We start from the raw sequence: 25,708 nt of genomic DNA, 5'->3' as shown, positions 1-25,708 counted from the left end.
GAAGAGCTCTCAGAAATAAGAAAACCGCTACTCAAGTCAAAATCTACAATATCAACCTATGTTGACTTTGTGGTTTACACAGTGCCTCTGTAAACAATGGGAACGCAGAGATTGAACTAGAGTGCAGCTACCATCAGTTTTCAATCGTACTTGAAACATTACTGTTGGCAAGGTCATAAAAATTATTGAGCATATGAAATATGCAAGGTCCAAACATTTTAAGTCAGCTTTTGATGTTTTTACATTCCAAATGTGGACAGACAGGCACAGTATTAGAGGTCAGGCCCTTCTAGGGACGTACGACTTGGCCAGTGGATGGACAGGCACATCGTTTCAGGTCAGGTATATGTGCTGCAGTGCTTATATTATCTGGAGCATAGGAGGCAGTTGGAGCTGCTGCAAGGCTTTCAGTTGCTTTTATTCATCTTGCCATTCACAGGGAAAATTTGGAAACCCAAGCAAAGGCAGGTTTACTTTAAAAAACACTAGCATTTCCATCAACTCTGGTGCCAGCCTTGAGTGGTGAGGGCTTATGATATCCCCTGTCATTGAAAAGACACGTTCACTGGGCACACTGGTTGTTGGACATGACAGATATTGCTGAGCCACGTTGGCTTGGTGTGGCCAGACAGTGGACATGTGTGCACAATATGCCAGCGGATCTGTCTGCATGTTCTTTGTCGGCTCTGAGAGATATCGTGTCACTGACAGCTGTGCTGATGTCTCCTTTACTTGGGTGGGCTGAGAGTCTTTCATGCCAGCTGCTTTCTCTCTTGCCTGTCACACAATAGATGAATCTTTATGGCCAACATGCCTCTGGCATTCTGAAGTGGAGGAGGAGGTACTATCTGTCGCTGACACAGTGCTGCTCCTGCTTGGGCTAGCAGCACAACTCTCTGAAGTGCCTGCTGTTTCCACCTCTGCTTCACGCCTAATCTGTCTCTGCCTATGGCGCTCCTGTTCACAGACTTTTGCTAACTGCAGGTACTGTAGGGCGAGTTTCCCTTTCACACGGGGATCACAGACTGTGGTGAGCATGCATGTGATTTGTTCTGTTAAAGGCCTTAATCTCTCTTCCACCTGCTGCTGCAAAACATCCAGACAATGCAGCACCTCAACTGTCATTCCCTCTTCCTGTTTAAAGGCCTCCAAATGTTCATCCAGGAAATTAACTATAGGGATGATGTCAGCCAAGGTGGCACTTCTGGAACTCAGCTCCTCCATGACATCCTTGAAGGGCTGCAGGATTTTTACCAGCTGACTCATGACTAACCAATCATGATGCCCTAGGGGATTCTGTACATCTATGTCCATTGTACCAGAAAGTTCATGAAAGGGTGTTTGCAGCTCCACTAACCTCTCAAGCATCATAAAGGTGGAATTCCACCTGGTGGCAATGTCTTGAATGAGACACTTGTGAGGTATCTCCAAATCAGTCTGCTTTTGTCGGAGAACCTGCCCCACCTTCACACTTCTGTGGAAGTGCACTGCTATGTTCCTGCACTTCTGTATCAACCTATGCAGGTATTCATTCTCTTTTTCATTGGAATCCAACCCCAGAGCTGACTTCACTACCAGGTGCAGAGTGTGTGCAAACATTGGATGTTCTTAAAGTTCCCGTCATTTATTGCCTTAAGCATGTTTGCACCATTGTCTGTGACAAAGAACCCTGCCTGAGTATTCCTGTCTCGCTGGTGTAATTGCCAGCCCTCCAACATCTGTCTGATGCATGCTAGAATATTGGCTGCGGTATGGGCCTGGTACATCAGGTGGGTGTGCAGTAAAGCCCACCTCCACCCTGATACTTGTTCAGTAATAGAGCTGCTGCCTGCCCCTGCCTCAGCCAGGTCCTACCAGTGTACTGTCAGGGAGAGGTAAAAGTGTGCAGCATTCATGACGGTCCAGATATCGCAGGTAAAATGCACACTCCCCTCTGCCTTAGCTAGCAGTGCTTGCATGCAACTGCAACACTGCTTGTACAGGCTGGGTATGACCTTTCTGCTAAATGTGGTTCTGGAGGGGACTTTGTAATTTGGAGCTATGACCTTCAGAAAATGCTTGAAACCCACATTCTCCACTATCTGCAAGGGCTGGTCATCAAGGGCAATCATTTCCCCAATGCTCTTGCTTACAACTTTAGAGGCTGCCTGCCTCCTACCTTGGGATAGCGTTACCACACTCCACCCCATTTCCTCCATGGTGGGTTGTCGCTTCTGCCACATGTCAGGGGGTTGCTGGCCTGCCACCTGACTGCTAGAAGTTGATGAGGGCGTGGGCTGACTCTGCTGCTTTTTAACCACTTTATGGTACTTGGAATGGGTCCCTTGACTGGTATTGCCACTATCCCCAGATGGCAGTACTGTTGTTGGGTGTTGCCTCTTCTTATGATGCTTCATGCCAAAATTAGATAAATGTCCCATTTACTTGCCTCTGCTAGTATCCCTGGCACAGTAATTACACCGAGCAAAATGCGGGTCATCCGTCACTTTAATGTGGCTCCAGATCGCAGATGTGTTTCGTGATCCTCCCTTCTCTAAAGGCTTGGGAGTGGATGCTGGCACTGGAGCTGAAGTAGTGGGTGCACCCAGAGAAGCAATGCCAGGGGCCTCAGTCACCCTCTGTGCCTGTGCTGACTGCTCTTCCTCCTCCTCATCAGTTTCATCTCTCCCTGCTGCACTGAAGTGGAGGCAAAGACAGGACTAACTGATCCTCCTAAAGCTTCGTCAGCTATTACTTCTTCCGTTTCTGATGAGAATCCAACACAACATGATTCTTCATCTGAATCAGAAGCAAATAGTGCTGCGCTACATTGTCAACGCTAAGTGTTAGTTGAGACTTCTGTCCCCTTGCTGCTTTTGGGTATTGACATTTTGTCTGGCATGACTCAGCCTCCCCTTCCCTCACCTCCAAAACTACAGGGTCAGAAACAGGTGGTGGCGATGGTGATGCACCATGGTCAGATTTCATTTTTTTCTGGATAGAACTGCCTGCCCCTCCAAAGAGTTTTGATTGTGACAGGTCCCTTTTTAACTTTAATGGGGGAGTGGCACTAGTGCCTTTTGAAGTGCCTCCTCTGCCAGTCCCAATCACTCGACTAGATCTAGCTTTCCCTGACATTATGGATTTAATGTCACTGCCTAGTGCCTACTGGCTGCCCACTGTCACAGTGCCTTGCTATGCACTAATGTAACGTGTGTGGTGTGCACGCACACACAGCTTGCGTGTAAGCACAAAAGAGGCAGACTGGGGATTCACTGCACAGACTGTCCCAATAATAAAGTTCAGTCTGCTAAACTACCCACTGCCCACTGTCACAGTGTCTTGCTATGCACTAATGGAACGTGTGTGGTGTGCACACACACGCAGCTTGCGTGTAAGCACAAAAGAGGCAGACTGGAGATTTCACTGCACAGAATGTCCCAATAATAAAGTTCAGTCTGCTAAACTGCCAGCCCACTGAAGCCCAGTGCACAGAGAGACTGAGCTGAATTATACAAACTCAGTTTAAAAAAAGCTGGAATTGTTGGCACAGCAGGAAAATCGATGAAATATATTTTCCAATGGAAATTCTAGCAAACTAGCTAAAAATGGAATATATCTCTCCCAACCACAACACCCAAATGGTGCTTGCTTGCAGCCTAGCCCAGAGGGTGAATTAAACAAAATGGCACTGCTAGCAGCTTCTCTCCCTGGCACAGATAGACCATCTCAGATCACCTAAATAAACGTCTGAAAAAACAAACAGGGCTATTTTGCACTGCAGCAAAATAAATATCTTTTCCTCTTAAGTAACTAGCCTAGCTTGCAATTGAATAGAGATTTCTGAACTCAGACTAGCTCAGAGTGCAGCCACCTTCCACAGAGAACACCTCCCCAGACCACCCCTGCAAAGAAAGTGCGTGGCACGCCATGTGCTTAAGTATATATAGTGCTGGGTCATTAGGAAAATAGTCACCGAGTACTGAATGACAGCGCGACTGGCTGCATTTAGTGCATTTCACAAAATGTTATCACTGATATGCTGCATTCCAGTATCTGTGCCAACCTGTCCTACCCATTCTGACAGGGCTGTGAGGTCACTGATGACTCACAGGAAAGGGTTGGTTTTTGGCTCTGGATACACCCAAATGGCAGCGAAGAAAAGTGCACTCTGTGCGCCGTGCAACGGATGAAACGGATGATACGTTATATTCGTGGGGCGTCTCGATACGTTTTGCTTCCCCACAAATATAACGAATAGGGACATTTACGTTGCGGATTGGCAAGACATCGAAAACGAATGCACACCCCTACTGCAGGTTGAGCCCTTGGGTGCAGGGGCCGACAGAACTTAGGCGTGGGTCTCTCTAGGCGACGAACCAGGTGACAGCAGGCAGAAGACACATCGGACGTACCAAGGGTTGAGGCAGGCAGCAGGATAGGAGGAGCGGAGGCTAGGCCGAGATCACAGCAGGCAGCGGACAAGCAGAGATGATGAACCAGGCAGAAGATCAGGGCAGGCAGCGGACAAGCAGAATCGGAGCCAGAAGATTAATCCAAGGAAGTGGGGAACAAGGAAGAGACTGGAGGAGGAATCCGGTGGACGGGAGCAGGAACAGGACCTGGGACTAGAACTGGAGCAAGAGCAGGATCCAGAGCAGGAGACAGGAGAACAGCAGGCAAAGTCGGGATCGCCTAACAAGTGGTCTTTAGTTTTCCGGGAGACAGAATAGGCTGAACTCTGGCTATTATTCTATAGATTTTATTATTTACTTGTAAATTAAACAACAAAAAAACAGCTTACCTCAGCAGTGCTGGAGAAAGAAATACAGTAGTTTACAGATAACGAGTTTTAGCATAAGTCCTGCTTTCTTCTAGTTTCATCTGAGACCTCCCCTTTCCCTCTTGGCCCTGGCATCTTATCCCTCTACCTCAGAGAAACACTCTAATCAGGATTCCCTTGTGGCTGTCTTGAGGTGGACCAGACTAAATGCCTGGTCCTGGACTTTTACAGAAAGCATAAAGTACACTCCTTTACATACACTCTCCCTCATAAGAACAGAAAAATATAAAAAGTTGCCATACTGGGTCAGACCAAAGGTCAATCAAGCCAGCATCCTGTTTCCAACAGTGGCCAATCCAGGATACAAATATCTGGCAAGTACCCAAACATTAAATAAATCCCATCATTGCACGCATGTTATAAAATACGATATCCGCACGCACATGCATGCCAGATTTTAACATCTTCTTGCACATGTGTGGGTGGACTGCAACTCTTGTGCAGAGAGGGGATATTTTATAAAGTACACGTGGCGACACGAGTAAGCCTTCCCTAGTTCCCTCCCAGTCCGCTCCAATTAAGGAGCGGACTGGGAGGGAACTTCCCTAACCCTACCCTTCCTTCCTTTTCCCCTTTCCTCCCCGACCCCTAACCTATCCCTACCTAGCCTCTAATTTCTTATTTTAATACTTATTGCTTCTCTGGAGCAGAAGTATCTTCCGCTCACCAGCCAGCTTCTAGAGTGCGCTTTCCTGGGACAGCGGCTTATGCGCTGTCCCGGTCCGCACCCTGCCCCGCCCCTCCCCACCCACACCACATCCCCTGGGCCGCCCCTTTCAGCAAACCTGGCACTTCAGCACATAGCAGGGCTTACACGCCTGGCTGGGCCCTTTGTAAAATGCACGTGGTGCTTGCAAGGCCCAGCCACACACGTAACCCCCAAAATTTACACGCATGGCCCTTTTAAAATTGGGCCTATTGTGAATTTTGGTTTTGTGCTGTGAAATGTTGTTTTGGTATTGGTGCGTTATCCTATGTATGCTGTTTTATGGACTTGTGTTTTGCCACCAGCTTCTTTAAAGTAAAGGCTTTATTTTGAACAACAAGCTGAGAATGAGGAGTGATTTTTGGAAGAATGACTAGTGTGCAGAAGAGCGCCCCCATAAATATAAGAAACCATAAGGGCTTTGAAATTTGTGTCGATCCCCCCCCGAGTGGGAACCTTGGGACAGTCAGGAGGCCTTGCGTGGTCCATGGCCCTCTCTATCTACCCCCATGCTCTAGACCAGAATAGGCCAGGAGCTACAAAAGTTAAATAAGATTGTCAAGGATATGTGTATCCTTGTTATTTGTTTAGGAACTGCTTTTTGTTTAAATCTTTTTCTGCTCTCAAGGACTAAAAGCATTTTTTAGATCAAATATCTGTTAATGAGGTCCCCAAACTGGTGTCACTATTGACTATCATTCCATTCCACGTCAACCACTGCTGACACAGAAATCTGCTTTTCCATGCTTTAGTACCATAGAGAAAGATAAAGGAAATGTATTTATTGCTAACTGGACATATGGTTTCTTAGGAGGTTCCTGGATATAATGCTATTTACTGTGATTGGACTTAATTGCACTCTCTGGGCCTATAGTGAACACAGTACGATACAACACAATCCATTAAACTGTAAATGTAGATGCATCGCCACCATTTGTTTCACTGCAGCTGTGTATGATGTAGTCCAAAGCAGAGATTCCCTGTAATTGCCCTTTAGGATACAGATTTATTTTATCATCACATTTATTGGAGGAGAAAGTTTAATGCATAGTCTGTCACCATCACAACTATGTTATCCCTTGTCATCAGGAATTCCAGGTTTTTATTTCACTCAGCAAGTCCCTTTGTGAAAAGCTCCACCAGGTGTGGGGAAAGAGTGTCTTTAACATGCCTGTATAATCAGCATTCACAGCCCTTGGAAAAGAAGTAGATACAACTTCAAAGCATGAATCTTCCGGGTTCAGAAAGGAACTACTGCCTGTACTGCTCAGTTGAGCATTTTTATTGTGATGGCTAATTTGGGAGGGGGATAAATGGAATGAGAGGAGAAGAGGGATAGAGGTGGAGAACCCTATCAGTCATGTAAAAAGGCTCATCGTAAATTAAACCAAGATAGTCAAAGGCTTTTAGAGCTTGAAGCCCAAAAATAAGAAAAGGGAGGGAAATTTTCAAACAGCCCGCTTGTTTATTTTTATTAATTCAAATTTCTATACCTCCTAAAGTAAAATCTCAAAACTGTTGACAATAGTAATCAAGTTGATCAAAGTGTCCCCCTTCTTCTCCCTCATCATTCCCAAATCCAACTAATACAGAATTAAATACTGCCACAATATGTAAAAGAAACCACACAATAAATAATCTCCTTATAAAATTCAGCTAAACCACTCATCATAAATACATGGAAAATATTCTTAATAAAATAACCCCACCAATTGCTCTCCTAATGAGCAGGTTACTTAATAGTTAATTATCTCAGCTTATAAAACTGAAGAGCTTCTAATAAATCCCTGGTGAAATAAACTGTAGCCTGAATTTTCAAAGCGGACATGTGTTATGATTTGTGGGTATGTGGGCCCTTGGCCCGAGATACAAGTTGTTACTACCTGTGGGAAGGACCCTCACAGGTCTGCACCGTCGGGAGGCAAGGTCAGAGACAGGAGAGAGCTCTGGGTGAGGCAATGTAGAGGTCCCACGGTACCAGGAGAGGACCCCCGTAGAGAGTAGACTGGAGGCAATACCTGGCCAGGGACCCTGAGGGAAGGAATGCCAGATGGACTGAAGAGCGGGGGTGTGAGGCTTGACCAATCAGGAGGTACTCCGGAGTGCAACCCCGAAGGGAGGAGCTGCACAGAATAGGATGATGATGTAATGCCGTAGGCCAACCCACAGGACAGGGAAGCCCGAGCTAAGCCTCTGGTGATGACGTAGCACCACCCTGAGGAGCGGGGAAATGTTGGCAGTCTCGAGATAGTACGTAGGCGCAACCCCGAGGAGTGGGAAAGCGTGCAGAGAAGCCAGAGGGCGCTACCCCGAGCAGCGGGGAAGCTCTGGTAGTCACTGTGAAACGTAAGCGCGGTCCCGAGGAGTGGGAGGCATGCACAGTCTTGTTCAGGTTGCGGGTGCAATCCCGAGGAGCAGGAAACTCCTCTCTAGAACTCACGGATAGCTGAGATATCCCAGAGGTAGTCCCGAGAAACGGGAGACCTTGCAGATTAGAACCCAGGAGATGCAGAGCCAGCCCGAGGAGCAGGGTAGGTAAGGAGAGTGAGTCCCTAATGTGGTACTAGCCCCCAAGGAGCAGGTACCAGACAGGGTCCAATCCAAGGCACGGAGCGTAGTCTCAGGAACACGTAGGCAGTAGTTGAGGACGTACAGAACTTGTTGCCAATTTGCTAGCTGAGGGTGAAGGTGGAGTTTAAATACACTGGTCTGATGATGTCATCAACCAGAGACGCCTCTGAGGTTCCTGCTGACGAGGCTTCAAAGGAAGGCCCGGTGGCGCGCACATGCTCGCCTAGGAAGGCCCAAAGTCAAGGAGGGTGGTGGTGGCATCCAGACCGCCATGAGGAGTCCCGGGGAATGAGGCGGTGAAAGCTGGCCTGAACCATGAGCAGCCCCGGGGAGGGCAGGAGAGCAGTGCAGGAAGTAAGTACATGCGGTCGCAGCCGTCTGCGACCGATGGGCATAACAGTACCCCCCTCTTAAGGCCCCTCCCCAGGGGTTTGGGTTTGTGAGGATGCTTGGAATGGAACTTTCGAATAAGATCCTTGCCCAGGATATTGGCCATGGGCTCCCAGCTGTTTTCTTTAGGCCCAAAGCCCTCCCATGATAGGAGGTACTCCCATCTTCTGCCATGTTTTCTGATGTCCAATACGTCTTGGACTTGGTAGGTGACATTATCCTCGGGGGATAATGGTACGGGATCCAGTGGTTTCTTCGAAAATCCAGAGAGAATCAGAAGCTTCAGCAGGGAAACATGAAATGCATTATGAATTTTGAGTCAGGAGGGCAACTGAAGTCCTGAGGTAACAGGACCCAGGCAGCTTAATACAGGAAAGGGGCCAATATACCTAGGAGCAAAGCGTGTTGAAGGCAGTTTGAGGTGAATGAACTTAGTGCTAAGCCACACCTTATCTCCATGTTGATACTGGGGTGCTGAGTGATGGTGAGCTTCCAAGGCCTTCTTTGATCTCTGGGCAGCTGTTTGAGCAGCTGTTGGGTACTGCACCATAGTTGGTGTAATTCTTGAGCAGTCACCTGCACTGCCGGAGATGCTACAGACAGTGGGAGAGGAAGCAGTGGAAAAGGTTGGCGCCCAGAGACCAGCTGGAATGGAGACGAACCGGTGGACGTGTAAACATGAGAATTTAAAGCAAACTCCGCCCAAGGCAGAAGGCTGGCCCAGTTGTCCTGCTGCAGATTCATGTAGGCTTGCAGGAATTGTTTAGAGTCCTATCGGTCCTCTAAGTTTGGCCGTTAGCTTGAGGGTGGTAGGCCGATGTGAAGTCTAAGGAAATATCCAACTTCTTGCAAAGAGATTTCCAGAAACATTTATTTATTTATTTATTTAACATTTTTCTATACCGACATTCGCACGAGACATCACATCGGTTTCCAGACAACAGCAAAATCAGCCAACAGGGCTTTACATTGTAACTGATATTTTAACTGGGGGGGAGGAGGGGGAAGGGCAGGGCAGTAACTTGGAGCTAATGAGTATGCTGGGAACAGGGGAGGGGAGTACAGGGTTAATTTACAAAAAGCAGGAGTAATGTACATGCTATATACAATCTATTATGTACGTTCTATAAACATGCAGTAAATTGGACACCACGGTCAAAGAGAATATGTTTGGGGAGACCGTGGGGACGAACACATGCCGAAAAAAAAGTTTGGCCAGCTGGGGCGCTGTTGGGAGGTCAGGTAGATCCACAAAGTGTGCCATCTTAGAGAAGCGATCAACAGTGAACCATATGGTGTTCTTCCCACTGGAAACAGGCAGGTCCATTATAAAATCAGTGGCACTATGGGTCCAAGGTTCGCTCAGGACAGAAAGTGGCTGCAAGAGCTCCCAGGGCTTCCTAGCTGGAGGCTTATGATGAGCACATGTAGGACAGGATCCGACGTAGGCTTGGGTGTCCTTTTGAATAGTAGGCCACCAATAGTAACTTAGAAGGGTGGAAAGAGTCCTGGATTGACTCGGATGTCCGGAGGTCAGAGAGTCATGGGAACACCAGCACCTTCTGTCATAGTGGGCGAGGAGCCACAATCTTCCCTGGAGGTACTGGATAGGTGGCCGACAGAATGACCCTAGCAGGATCTATGATGTGCCGCAGTGAATCAGGTACATCCTCGGTGATGAATGACAGTGAGAGGGCGTCAGCGCGACCATTTTTATTGCCAGGACAGTAACGCAATACAAAATTGAATCGTGTGAAGAAGAGGGACCAGTGGGCCTGGCGGTGGTTTAGACTCTGGGCCTGATGTAGATACTCCAAATTTTTATGGTCCGTATATACGGTAACCTGGTGCTGTGCCCCTTCAAGCCAGGGTCGCCATTCCTCAAATGCCAACTTGATGGCCAGCAGTTCTTTATCCCTGATGGAGTAATTGCATTCCACTGTCGAAAATCATCGAGAAAAGAAAGAACAGGGGTGCAGCATATGAGTAATGGAGTACTGACTTAATATGGCTCCAACACCGACATTGGAGGCATTGACCTCAACCACAAATGGGCGCATAGGATCCGGATGACAAAGATAGGGTTCCTTAAGGAAGGCAGCCTTGAGATCCTGAAAAGCCATCATAGGTTCAGGTGTCCATTAAGAGGGATTGGCCTCCTTACGAGTCATGGCTGTGAGTGGTGCAGTCAGAGTGGAATAATGGTGGATAAAAGAGCGATAATAATTGGCAAAGCCAAGGAATCTCTGGAGGGCCTTGAGGCCTGTAGGTTGAGGCCAAGCATGGATGCTCTTCAATTTCTGAGAATTCATACGAAACCCCTGGCTAGATACCACATAGCCAGGAAAGGGACAGTCTCCTGTTTGAATGAACACTTTTTAAGCTTGGCGAATAGTTAATTCTCCCGCAGGCGCTGTAGAACTCGAGAAACATCCTGGCGATGGCTTTCGAGGTCTTATGAAAAAACTAGTATATCATCAAAAAGCGTTTATAAACCAAACCACCAAGGACTGCTTTTATAAACTGCACGTCCTAAAAAGAATAAAACCACTATTCCACAACCATGACTACAGGACAATCTTACAAGCAATAATCTTCTCCAAGTTAGACTATTGCAACGCTTTATTATTAGGTCTCCCATCATTGCATACCAAACCTCTTCAGATGGTGCAAAACACGGCAGCCAGAATACAAATACAGGAGAAGAGATCACATCTCCCCGATCCTCAAAGACCTTCACTGGCTGCCGATTCATTATAGAATATTATACAAGTCCATCACCACAATATACAAAGCTATACAACAAATCTCTCCGCTCAACCTTCAAATCCCTTTCAAAAAACACACATCCTCCAGACCTATAAGAGAGTACTATAAGGAATCTCTTCAGGTACCTCATTCCCAAACCTCCCTTCATATAACATTCAGAGACAGGGCTTTCTCCACAGCAGGACCTCCTCTGTGGAACTCCATCCCACCGGAGCTACGGCAGGAACCTTGCCTCCCAACTTTCAGGAAAAGACTCAAAACGTGGCTATTCAAAAAAGCCTTCCCAGACTCGGATTAAACCTTAACTCACCTCCAACCATCTTCCAATAACTACCCATATGCAGAAAACCAACACTTCCTATCTCTACCCTCACATAATAAATCCTACTATTAGTTCAAATGGACAATTCCTAGCAATTACCACAATCTCCTGTTAATGTACCTCATCAAATTCTTTGTAAATGTACCTTGTCAAAGTTAGATTAATATATTATGTTAATTTTTTCATATCACTTCTCTGCTCCAAGTTGTACTTATCCCTGTTTTATTGTAACTGTAATTGTTTTTTGGTTCAACACATGTTATTTACTTTGTTCTCTATACCTTTCATCACTCCTCTGTTTATTGTAAACCGGCATGATGTGACACTCTCACGAATGCCGGTATAGAAAAAACTAAAATAAATAAATAAAATAAATAAGATACACGACTACACACTGCTACAGCATAACTCTGAAAACCTCGTTCATCAAGTTTTGAAATATCATGGGTGCATTGCACAACCCAAAATGGCATTATAAGGTTCTCGAAGTGTACATCATGGGTGTTAAAGGTAGTTTTCCACTCATCGCCCTCGCGGATCTGGACCATGTTATAGGTGCCATGGAGGTCTAAATGAGAAGATCTTTGCTCCTTGAAGACTGTCGAAGAGCTCAGAGATAGTGGCAGCGGGTAGCGATCCTTGAGGGTTATTTCATTTAGGCCACAGTAGTCGATGCAAGGGTGCAGGGAGCCATCTTTCTTCCCTACGAAGAAGAACCCAGCACCTGCAGGGGACTTGGAGGGCCGAATGAATTCCTTGGCCAGGTTTTCTCGAATGTAATCTGACATGGCTTGGGTCTCCGTCTGAGAAAGGTGTTAGATTCTGCCCCGTGGGGGCTCCGTATTAGGTAGAAGTTGATCACGCAGTAATATGAGTGATGTGGAGATAACATATCCATGGCCTTCTTAGAGAACACATCGGAGAAGGATGCATATTGTGGCGGAAGGCTGGAAAGAGTGGTTGTAGTTTCCATGCCAGGCAATGGCGAAATGGGTTCCAGACTATTCTTATGACAAGCAGAACTCCAACAAGAGAGCTGTAGGGTGGCCCAATCGAAGTGTGGGGTGTGCTGCTGAAGCCAGGTTAGTCCCAATATTACGGGATGGATGGGCTTGTCTAAGATTTGGAATGAGATGATCTCCACATTCAAGGTTCCGGTGTGTAGTTGGATGGGAGCTGTAGTGTGGGTAACTTCACCAGGAAGAGGTTCCCCATGAATTGAGAAAAGAAGTAGGGGTACCGGAGACCAGATGGTAGGCATCCGTAGATGTTCCATGAACTGCTTTAGAATGAAGTTCCCACCGGTCCCAGAGTCCACCAGTGCCAAGGTGTGGAACTCTTGATTGTTCATCTTTATTGATACAGAAATGGTCAGTGGAGGAGATGGTGAGGTTAGGCTTAGGAAAAGTCCTCCATCAGATCTTAGGCCCGAAAGTTTCCTGGACAAACTGGACATTAGGCAATAGCATGGCCCGGCTGGCCGCAGTACAGGCAGAGGCCAGACTGCTGTCGACGTTCTTTAGGACAAAGTCTACTCCCACCCATCTGCATGGGTTCCTCCTCCGCTGGATTCTGTGGTGGGTTTGGTCTAGGAGAGGACAAATGTCTGATTCGGGATGGTCCTGGTGCAGCCTTCCAGGATGTTCTAGACTCCAGAGAGTGTTCTTGTAGTCAACAGTGTATACGCCCAGTAAGGTCAATCAGAGAGTCCAAGGAGGAGGGAAATTTGCAAGCCGCCAACCCATCCTTAATCCGAGGACTCAGCCCTTCGAGGATTATGGAATGTAAGCAGTCGGCATCCCAATGTAATTCCGACATAAGGGTGTGGAATTCAATGACATAGTCCGTTAAAGGGCAAGAGCCTTGCTGAAGATGCCGAAGGGATGAACCGGACATGGCTCATTGACCAGAGTCTTCAAAGACGGACCGGAACAGGGTCAGGAACCCTGGAAGGTTCCTGACCCTGTTCCGGTCAGGAACCTTCCAGATACCCTGGAAGGTTCCATCCCTTCTGGATGGTAAAGCATTGGCCCAGGCCAATGCTTTACCATCCAGAAGGACTAGGATGTATGTGATCTTGGTGATCACATCTGGGAAGTAAGCAGGTTGCAGATAGAAATGCATATTGCATTGGTTCAGGAACCCCTGGCACAGGAGAGGGTTCCCAGGAAGGTGCGGTGGTGCCGGCAAGGGCACAGTCAGCCGAGGAGCCGACGTAGAGGTAGAGGTATTGAGCTTGATAGCATGGTAGTGGCAGACACAGTAGCATCTAGATAAGAGCTCAGGTTGTCTATGGTGGTGCATATATACTATATCGAGACTCTGCTGGGTCCATAGACTTGGCAATCTGTTATGATTTGTGGGTATGTGGGCCCTTGGCCAGAGATGCAAGATGTTACTTCCTGTGGGAAGGACCCGCACAGATCTGCGAAGTCAGAGACAGTGGAGAGCTCTGGGTGAGGCAATGGAGAGGTCCCGCAGTACCAGGAGAGGACCCCCATGGAGAGTAGACTGGAGGCAATACCTGAGTTTCAGACAGACCACAGAGTGGGGGGAAGTGACGCTTGGCCAATCTGGAGGTACTCCGGAGGGCAACCCTGAGGGGAGGAGCTGCACAGCATAGATTGATGATGTAACGCTGTAGGCTAACGCACAGGACAGGGAAGCCCGAGCTAAGCCTCTGGTGATGACGTACCACCACCCTGATGAGCGGGGAAATGTTGGCAGTCTCGATATAGTATGTAGCCACAACCCCGAGGAGCGGGGAAGCATGCAGAGAAGCCAGAGGGTGCTACCCCGAGGAGCGGGGAAGCTCTGGTAGTCACTGTAAAACGTAAGCACGGTCCCAAGAAGTGGGAAGCGCGGACAGTCTTGTTCAGGTTGCAGGCGCAACCCCGAGGAGCGGGAAAAACAAATGTTGCTTACCTGTAACAGGTGTTCTCACAGGACAGCAGGATGTTAGTCCTCACATATGGGTGACATCATAGGATGGAGCCCAATCACGGAACACTTCTGTCAAAGTTTCCAGAACTTTGACTGGCCCCTACTGGGCATGTCCAGCATGGCACTAACCCTGCAGCCAGCAGGGGTCCCCCTTCAATCTTGTTAAAAAGCTACAGGTAGTGCCGAAAATAAAATAAGAAAATGTTACGAACCCAACACCGCGGGGCGGTGGGTGGGTTTCGTGAGGACTAACATCCTGCTGTCCTGTGAGAACACCTGTTACAGGTAAGCAACATTTGCTTTCTCACAGGAGAAGCAGGATGGTAGTCCTCACATATGGGTGAGAACCTAGATGAGAATGTCCGAGCATGCACCAAATGTACGCAGGCGTGCAAGGCACTAGGCTTGGGATGAAATTTGGCCGAAGGCATCCTGAACCCCACCGGGCAGGCGAAAGGGTGTTGGTATGTCACGTTGTAAATAGGTTGCGCAAGACAGACTGGCCGAAGATGGAATCTTGTCTTCCGGCTTTAAGCAATAATGGACTGTACTAGTATGGAGAGAACTCCAGGTGGCAGCCCTGCAAATGTCAGGAAGCGGCACCAATCGTAGGTGTGCTACTGAAGTCGCCATGGCCCTCACAGAGTGTGCTTTAAAACGGTCTTGAAGTAGAATGCCCGCTTGCTGATAGAAAAAGGATATGCAGTCCACCAACCAGGAGGAGAGAGTCTGCTTACCCACAGGCTGCTCCAATTTGGTGGAATGGAAAGAGACAAACAATTGAGTGCTTTTCCTGTGGGCAGCTGGAAAAGCTGGTCTAGGTAGAACGCTAGAGCCTGTTTGCAGTCAAGGGTATGCAGAGCCTGCTCTCCTGGATTGGAATGGGGCCTGGGAAAAAAGGTAGGTAGTATAATGGATTGATTGAGATGAAACTCCGAACCTACCTTAAGCAAGAATTTAGGTGAGTGCAGAGTACCGCCCGGTCCTGCAGAATTTTAGTGTAAAGCGGATAGGTAACTAGAGCCTGCAATTCACTAACTCTGTGAGCTGAAGTGATTGCCAGAAGGAAAATCACTTTCCAGGTGAGATATCAAAGGTCACAGGATTGAAGAGAATCGAATGGTGGTTTCATGAGCTTACCCAAAACTAGGTTGAGGTCCCAAGAAGGGGCGGGAGGATGCAAAGGAGGCTTGAGGTGAAGCAAGCCCTTCAAGAAGCGAGTTACAAGGGGTTGTTCTGATATGGGAACATCCCCGACACCTTTATGGAAGGTGGCTACCACTCAAGGGAACCATGATCCTGATAGCACCTCACTGGCCACGCCAAGTGTGGTTTCCAATACTTCAGGATCTCTCCATTCGCAGGCACATTCCCTTGGGAAAGGACCCACTTCTAATCACTCAAAATGACGGGTGCCTACGCCACCCCAACCTTCAAGCCTTGTCCCTGATGGCATGGATGTTGAAAGGTTAATCCTTCAGCCACTTAATCTTTCTGAACCAGTTTCCTGTGTCCTGATTGCTTCACAGAAGCCTTCCATGAGAAAATCTTATTCATAAAAATGGAACAGGTTTACATCATGGTGCTCTTCCCAGTCCCTTGACCCCTTTACCTGTCCAATCATGCAGTTTCTGGACTATCTCTGGCACTTGTCAGAGTCAGGTCTAAAAACTTCCTCCATCCTGATGGATAGTCCAGAAACTTCATGATTGGACAGGTAAAGGGGTCAAGGGACTGGGAAGAGCACCATGATGTAAACCTGTTCCATTTTTATGAATAAGATTTTCTCATGGAAGGCTTCTGTGAAGCAATCAGGACACAGGAAACTGGTTCAGAAAGATTAAGTGGCTGAAGGATTAACCTTTCAACATCCATGCCATCAGGGACAAGGCTTGAAGGTTGGGGTGGCGTAGGCACCCGTCATTTTGAGTGATTAGAAGTGGGTCCTTTCCCAAGGGAATGTGCCTGCGAATGGAGAGATCCTGAAGTATTGGAAACCACACTTGGCGTGGCCAGTGAGGTGCTATCAGGATCATGGTTCCCTTGTCCCGACGTAACTTCACGAGAGTCTTCGAGAGAAGTGGAAGTGGAGGGAATGCATATAGGAGACCGATTGCCCATGATAGGTAGAATGCGTCTCTTGGTTGATGGTGTTCGCTGAGAGTGAGAGAGCAGTAATTGTCTACTTTGCGATTTTGAGGTAACACAAAGAGGTCTATTTGAGGATAACCCCATTGTTGGAAGATCGAGTTTGCTACTGAGGGGTTGAGAGACCACTCGTGCAGTTGAAAGGTGCGACTCAGCTTGTCTGCCAACACATTGTCCACTCCCGGCAAGTAAGTGGCCCTGAGGTACATCGGTGGGAGAGGGCCTCCGCCCATATCTGTGCAGCTTCCTGACACAGAAGGTAGGAGCCTGTGCCTCCCTGCTTGTTGATGTACCACATGGCCATCTGGTTGTCCATCTGGATCAGGATGACTTGATTGGAGAGGCGATCCTGAAAGACCCTGAGAGCATATTTGATTGCTCGAAGCTCCAGGAAATGTGTTTGGTGTTTGGCTTCCTCTGGAGACCAAGGTCCTTGTGTCTGCAGATCGGCCATGTGGGCTCCCCAACCGAGGTCGGAAGCATCGTTGGTGAAAGTTATTTGAGGGTCTGGAGCCTGGAAGGGTAAGCCTTGGAGGAGATTGACCTGATTTCTCCACCAGGCGAGAGATTGACGGAGTGAGTTGGTTACGTGGACAATGGTCGACAGGGGCTGAATGCATTGAGTCCTTTGTGACCTTAGAGTCCACTGCATGACTCTCATGGCCAAGTGGGCCATTGGGGTGACCTGAACTGAGGACGCCATGTGTCCCAGGAGGATGAGAAAGTGGTGTGCAATCGTGGAATGCTGAGTCTGCAGCTGGTGTGCAAGAGACACAAGAGTGAGAGCTCGCTGTCGAGGCAGAAAAGCCTTTGCCTGCAAGGTGTCCAAGTCTGCCCCAATGAACGATAATGTTTGAGATGGGACTAAGTAGGATTTGTCGTAGTTGATGAAAAATCCTAGCGAAATTAGAGTGTGTAAGGTAAGATGTAAGCACTGATTAACCAATCGTCTAGATAGGGGTAGACGTGAACACCTTGAGTCCTGAGGAAGGCTGCAACTACGATGAGGCATTTTGTGAAGACTCATGATGCAGATGCGAGGCCAAATGGAAGCACTCGGTACTGATAGTGCTTGGGGCCTACCAGAAATCTCAGGAATTTGCGATGAGATGGAGTTATCGCAATATGTGTGTATGTGTCCTGGAGGTCTAGAGAGCAGAGCCAGTCTCCTCTTTGCAGAAGAGGAAGAAAAGAGCCCAAGGTTACCATTTTGAACTTCTCCTGCTGGAGGTAATTGTTGAGGGCACCCCCCCCCCCCCCGATATTTTGGGGATTAGAAAGTACCGGGAATAGAACCCTAGGCCGTGCTAAGAGTAGGGCACTGGTTCTATTGCCTTGGACTGGAGGAGGAGGGAGACCTCCTGTTCCAGAAGGATGGAGTGATCTGATATTCTCCACGTTGGTAGAGGTGGGGAGTCCGGTGGAATGGAGAGAAAGTTCAGATGATAACCCTGATCAATTATCGCCAGGACCCACTGGTCTGAGGTGATCGAATGCCACCTGTTGTTGAAATTTATTTAATTTATTTATTTATTTATTTAAGGTTTTTATATACCGGCATTCATGAAATGATCACATCATGCTGGTTTACAAATAAACAGGGGTGCAATAAATACATCAAAAACAGAAATAACGTGTCGAAGAAAGCAGTTACAATTAACAAGGACTATTGAACTGGGATCAGAGGAAATAAAGATAGTTTAGCAGAGACTAAATTATATACAAGGAGAAGAGGTACAGCTGCTGTGTTGGATATGTTGATGGCGAGGTGCATTAATTTAAGTCCGGGAAAGCTTGCATAAACAGCCAAGTCTTGAGTCTTTTTCTAAAGGTTAGGAGGCAAGGCTCCTGTCTGAGATCGGGAGGGATGGAGTTCCATAACAGTGGGCCAGCTATGGAGAGGGCTCGATCTCTTAAGGTAATGTGACTAGTGGTTTTAGTAGGGGGTACATGGAGGGATCCTCTGTATGTGTCTCTGGTAGGTCTTGTGGAGTTGTGTAAGTGGAGAGGAAATTGTAGGTCAATTGTGGTGTGTTGATGGATGATTTTGTATATCAAGGATATGGATTTGTAGATGATTCTGAAGTGAATTGGTAACCAATGAAGGTCTTTTAGAATTGGGGAAATATGGTCTCTTTTCCTGGTGTTTGTTAGTAAACGGGCTGCTGTGTTTTGTACCATTTGGAGCGGTTTGGTGTAGGAGGAAGGGAGACCAAGTAGGATAGCGTTACAGTAATCTAACTTTGAGAAAATAATTGCTTGGAGGATCGTTCTGAAATCTTGGGCATGGAAGAGAGGTCTTATCCTTTTTAAAACTTGGAGTTTGTGGAAGCAGTCTTTGGTCGTTCTGTTGATGGAGGCTTTGAAGTTCAGCCTGTTGTCAATTATCACTCCTAAATCTCTCACTTGTGTGGTTGGTGGGTTGGTTGGATGAGAAGCGGTGAGATTGCTGTTCTCTGGAGATATGAGTAGTATTTCGGTCTTGGAGGAGTTTAGTACTAGATGATTTAGGCTATTGAGGAGACGTTTGATTTCTTGGTGGCAGGATGCCCAGTAGTCGAGGGTTTTCGAGTATGAGCCTTTGATGGGGATCAGGATCTGGATATCGTCTGCGTAGAGAAAGTGTTTTAGGTTGAGGTTGGTGAGGAGTTGGCAAAGTGGTAGAAGGTAGATGTTAAAGAGTGTCGGGGATAGAGAGGAGCCTTGTGGGACTCCTACGGATGAGTCATGGCGTGAAGATTCTTTGTTCTGGATTTTGACCTTGTAACCTCTGTTGCTGAGAAACGATTTGAACCAAGATAGAGCAGAGCCGGAGAAATGGCACAATCGACCTCCCACTGGTATGTGGGGTAATGGAAGCTGGCTGCTGCTCTCTATGCAGGAGTCAAAAACCGGAAGCAGGGCCCAGCTGAGGAGCTGCTTGCGGTTTTTGTTTTCGTGTCTGACAAGACTGGGCTATATGAAACGGTCTCGTAGAACGGGTTCTAGTTGGTGGCGGGTAGGATTTTTTCGGGCGGAAGAATGACTTCTTAGAGTCCTTCCGGAAGGGCTGTTTTGAAGAGTACTCAGAAGGCATCAGAGAGAGCTGTCTTAGGGTCTCATGATGGTCCTTGAGTTCCGCCACTGTTCGTTGAATCTGCTCGCCAGATTATCTCCTACACAAGGCAGGTCAGATAATCTGTCTTGTACTTCAGGGCAAAAGTCGGAAGACTTGAGCCAGGCCCATCGTCTTGCCGAGATAGCAGCTGCAGATACTAGGGATGTGAATCGTTTTAGGACGATTAAAATTATCGTCCGATAATTTTAATATCGTCTTAAACCGTTATGGAACACAATACAATACAGATTCTAACGATTTATCGTTATAAATCGTTAGAATCGTGAGCCGACACACTAAAACCCCCTAAAACCCACCCCCGACCCTTTAAATTAAATCCCCCACCCTCCCGAACCCCCCCAAATAACTTAAATAACCTGCGGGTCCAGCGGCGGTCCGGAACGGCAGCGGTCCGGAACGGGCTCCTGCTCCTGCATCTTGTCGTCTTCGGCCGGCGCCATTTTCCAAAATGGCGCCGAAAAATGGCGGCGGCCATAGACGAAAAAGATTGGACGGCAGGAGGTCCTTCCGGACCCCCGCTGGACTTTTGGCAAGTCTCGTGGGGGTCAGGAGGCCCCCCACAAGCTGGCCAAAAGTTCCTGGAGGTCCAGCGGGGGTCAGGGAGCGATTTCCCGCCGCGAATCGTTTTCGTACGGAAAATGGCGCCGGCAGGAGATCGACTGCAGGAGGTCGTTCAGCGAGGCGCCGGAACCCTCGCTGAACGACCTCCTGCAGTCGATCTCCTGCCGGCGCCATTTTCCGTACGAAAACGATTCGCGGCGGGAAATCGCTCCCTGACCCCCGCTGGACCTCCAGGAACTTTTGGCCAGCTTGTGGGGGGCCTCCTGACCCCCACGAGACTTGCCAAAAGTCCAGCGGGGGTCCGGAAGGACCTCCTGCCGTCCAATCTTTTTCGTCTATGGCCGCCGCCATTTTTCGGCGCCATTTTGGAAAATGGCGCCGGCCGAAGACGACAAGATGCAGGAGCAGGAGCCCGTTCCGGACCGCTGCCGTTCCGGACCGCCGCTTGACCCGCAGGTTATTTAAGTTATTTGGGGGTGGGGGATTTAATTTAAAGGGTCGGGGGTGGGTTTTAGGGGGTTTTAATGTGCCGGTTTTTCGATTTTTCGATTTTTTAACGATTTTTCACGATATTTTACCCCCCCAAACGGCAACAATACGATTCCCTCCCCCTCCCAGCCGAAATCGATCGTTAAGACGATCGAGGACACGATTCACATCCCTAGCAGATACCCTGGTACCAGTGTCAAAGATATCGTAAGATGATCTGATTTCATGCTTGCCTGCCTCAAAACCCTTATTTACTAGGATTTGGAATTGATCTTGAAATTGCTGAGGCAGGGAGTCTGTCTTGTATTTGCTTACATAAGACCCTATCATATTGGGTCATATAAAGCTGATAAGCGGCAATTCTGGAGATGAGCATTGATCCCTGGAAGACACGGCAACCAATGGCATCTAGAAATTTCTTTTCCTTGCCTGGGGGAAAGGAAGTGAGAGGGTTTGATCTTCTTGCTCTTTTCTGGGCAGATTGTACAACCACAGATTGGTGATCCAATTGAGGTTTGTGAAATCCTGGAGCTGACTGAACAAGATAGGTGGGGTCAGCTTTCCTGTGGACTGGAGGAACAGAGTCAGGATGTTCCCATTTCTTTTTTAGGAGATCCAGAAGAACCTGGCGGGATAGGGATGGAGGTTATTTCCTTGGGAGCATCCAGGAATTGTAGTAACTCCATCATTTGATGCCTATCGTCCGGTTCCGTCTGCAATTCAGACATCTCCTTCACAAAATGTATAAAGGAAAGGTCCTCTGGAGGAGAACGCTTTCTACTTTCAGTAGGTGAAGGTGGTGAAGGCAAGTCATCAGTGTCTGGTGAAGAATCATCAGTCCAGGTATCATAGGGATCAGCACCTGCTCCTCTAGGGGCTAGAGAAGGATGGGGCGTGGGATCCCTGAATGTCCTGGTCTAGGCTCCGAAGGACTCGAAGGAATAACTGGTGGCACCGATGAAGGCATCAAAGGCACTGGTGCAGGCATCAATGGATGGCTCGGTGGCATCGACGGACGTGTCGGCATCGATGGCTGAGGCATCGGCAGAACTCCTGATGGAGGGATGCGGAACGGTGTTCCTCCTCCCGATGACAAAGCAAGCAGGGAGGACATCGGAGCCATCGGTGACCCAGGGTCCATCGGTGGAAAAGCGGCCATGAGCACTTCCATCCCCGAGAGCAGCGGTGCCAACGCTGCTGGAATTGGGTCAATGGTCGGTTCCTCAATCGGTACCGGTGTCGGTATCGGAGGAACCTGGAGTCGATGCATCACCTTGTCAATGGCTTCCTGAACCATCCGATCCAGTTTTTCTCGGAGACCTGGAGCAAGCAGCCCCGGCTCCGGAACAGAAGAAGGAGGCAGAGGCATAGCCAGAGGGACCACTGTCGGGTGAGGGTTGCTTCGGTGACCCGGTCGCCGAAAAGGTCGGTGCCTTTTCTGGACAGGGTTTCTTCGACGGTGGCTCGGACGATGGTGAGGTCGATGATTTCGCTCCCTCAATGGTCGAGACTTTTGATGCCGGTGGCGATGTTTATCTCTACTAGAGATGTGAATCGTGTGATCGATCGTCTTAATGATCGATTTTGGCTGGGGGGGGGGAGGGAATCTGATCGTCGCGGTTTTGGTTTTTTTAAAATCGTTTAAATCGTAAATCGGGGGAGGGCGGGAAAACCAGCACACTAAAACAACCCTAAAACCCACCCCTACCCTTTAAAATAAATCCCCCATCCTCCCGAACCCCCCCAAAATGTTTTAAATTACCTGGGGTCCAGTGGGGGGGTCCCAGTGTGATCTTCCACTCTCGGGCCACGGCTGCATTAATAGAAATGACAGGGCAAAGGTAGCGCCGGAGCCATTTTGGTTCCTGTCCCCCGACGTCACGAGTGCAGGAGATCGCTCCCGGACCCCCGCTGGACCCCCAGGGAATTTTGACCAGCTTGGGGGGGCCTCCTGACCCTTCAAGACTTGCCAAAAGTCCAGCAGGGGTCTGGGAGCGACCTCCTGCACTCGGGCCGTATTGCCGTATTGCAAAATAGCACCGGCCATACGGCCATACAGCCAGCGCCATTTTGCAATACGGCAATACGGCCATATGGCCGGCGCCATTTTGCAATACGGCCCGAGTGCAGGAGGTCGCTCCCGGACCCCCGCTGGACTTTGGCAAGTCTTGTGGGGGTCAGGAGGCCCCCCCAAGCTGGCCAAAAGTCCCTGGGGGTCCAGCGGGGGTCCGGGAGTGATCTCCTGTGCTCGTGACGTCGGGGGACAGGAACCAAAATGGCACCGGCACTACCTTTGCCCTGTCATATGACAGGGCAAAGGTAGCGCCGGCGCCATTTCTATTAACGCAGCCGTGGCCCGAGAGTGGAAGATCACACCGGGACCCCCCACTGGACCCCAGGTAATTTAAAACATTTTGGGGGGGTTCGGGAGGGTGGGGGATTTATTTTAAAGGGTCGGGGTGGGTTTTAGGGTTGTTTTAGTGTGCCGGTTTTCCCGCCCTCCCCCTTCCCCTCCCCCCTCCCTCGATTTACGATTTTTGACGATAAATCAGGGGAATTCCTATTGTATCGCGCCTCTAATGATTTTTGACGATTTAAAATATATCGGACGATTTTTTAAATTGTCAAAAAACGATTCATATCCCTAATCTCTACGGTCCCCAGAGTCTTGAGGGGGAGTAGAGGGTGCATATATTTCTCTGTGTGTGTTGTGCCATAGACAAACACCGTGCATAAGTTAGTCTGCAAATTTGCACATATATTACTCTAGTTTTCTAAGCTGATTTATTCACAAAAGCCTGCTTCAAAAATGATCCCAGTAAAACTATGCCTGCTATTTAATGTGGATAGTTTTGCCAAGAGAATTTTCATGCAAACTTTTTAAAATTAAATATTATATACATAAGTCCCAATCCATGTTCTGAATGGGGATTGATCAGTTGTCATTAAAGCCACTAGTCCTGGCTGGAGTACAGTAAATAAATGAATATTTAAGTGCTGATACCTGTCAGCTGAATTGGCACCTCCTCCTCCCACTGGGATACCAGGAGGCTTTTGGAGGCTTGGCCGGGGAGGAGGGTAGGTCCCAATTTTTAAAGAAGGGGAAGGGTTAATTGGGCTACTACAGCCCACAATTTTTTTTGTTTTAAATTTTGAGGGTGAGGAATGGGGGGGGGGGGGGGGGGGGGGGGATCAGGCCACTACAGCCTGTAACATTTTTTTACTTTTTTAACTTTGGTGGGCTAGAGGCACGGCTATGCGATCAAAGAAAAATTACTACATCATAAGCAAAAGATAAGTGCCCTGCCATCATATAAAGTGTCGGGATTTTGTTGGAATGGAATACTCTTTACAGGACATGTAAAGCCATGTTCTGTTTGATGAAAGCTATTTTGAACGGTGGAACAGTGTTAATGTTTCCCGTCCGAAGTTTGAAAAAAAAGGGCTGAAATACATATTAACATTTGATATTGATTTGCTGTGGAGAAAACTCATAATCAAAGTCTAAAATTGAAATTATATGGAAATAATATTGATCAAAGAGATTGATAAAAATCATAGTCACGGGAAAGAAAAGATTAAGTGACGGTGTTACAAGAACTTGGTGTTATAAGAACTTTATTGAGATACATAATAGCATTATATTTCAACATTCGATATTGATGCTTGACTGTGGAGAAAAGCTGTGGAGAAAATCCATAATCAAAGTTTACAAAAATTGAAATCATATGGAATTAAAACTTTGATGAAAGAGATTATAAAAACCATAGTTGTGGGAGAGAAAAGATTAAGTGACATTGTCATAAGAACTTTATCGAGACACACAAGAGTATTACGATTCAATTTGAATAGCAAGTGACTAAGTAATTTCATAAACATTTAAAATAAGAGAGCACAATTGAAGCCACATGGAAACAACACTTAGATTAAAGAGACTGACAAAAATCATAGTTGGGGGAAAGAAAGGATCAAGTGACGGTGTCACAAGAACATTGAGATACACAACAGTGTCACAAGAACTTTATTGAGATACACCGCAGTATTATGATTTAATTGAATAAGTAAATGACTTCAAGCAATTTTATTAAAACTTAAAATAAGAGAGTAAAAGACCGGTGACTGTAACAATTGGCTTATAAGAAGCTTCTGAAAATTCAGATCTCTTGCCAATACTGAGGTCTTCTCTCTAACTAAAAAACATTATTTTTAAAAAAATTTAATTAAGATTAATAAAGATAAAGTAAATCTTAACTGTTAAAAAGCAATATAAAGAAATTACAGTGATTTCCAGCAGCAATATAACTAGCTAAGTTTTGCAATTGATTGTATACTAGTTATTCCCCAATTTTTCTATCTTTTGTTTTTTAAACTTTTGGGTTGGGGAGAGATTGGGATGCTAACTTTGGCTGGAATATTCAGAGGCAAACAAGTCCCGCTGAATATATCAGGTTAGGTTTAAAATTATCTGGGCAAACTTTCCCAGATAACTTTATACTTGCAATCCAATAATGGCAGGATTGCATTATTGGGTATGGGTATATGGGTCTATATTCTAATACTACTATTTATTTATTTATCTATCTATCTATCTATCTATCTATCTATTTATTTATTTATTTATTTAGGTGTTTTATATACCATCATGCCAATATAAAATCTAATCTGATTTATCCAGCTAAATAGCTGCTGCTATATACACAGCTATACTAAGCTGGATAAGTTACTTAGCTGGATAGTCAGTGAATGGACAGTGGGCATAACTAGGCAGCACTACCTATCTTAGCTGCATAAATAGCTAATTTCAACATTGTCCAGTTAAATTAACCAGATAAGTTAGACATGGCCTATAGCAGGTCTAGCCAGATAAGC

The sequence above is a fragment of the Rhinatrema bivittatum genome, chromosome 5 (assembly GCF_901001135.1).
Source record: "Rhinatrema bivittatum chromosome 5, aRhiBiv1.1, whole genome shotgun sequence".
Lineage (NCBI taxonomy): Eukaryota > Metazoa > Chordata > Amphibia > Gymnophiona > Rhinatrematidae > Rhinatrema > Rhinatrema bivittatum.
The sequence above is the reverse complement of the archived record's forward strand: the minus strand, read 5'-3'. Positions refer to the sequence as shown.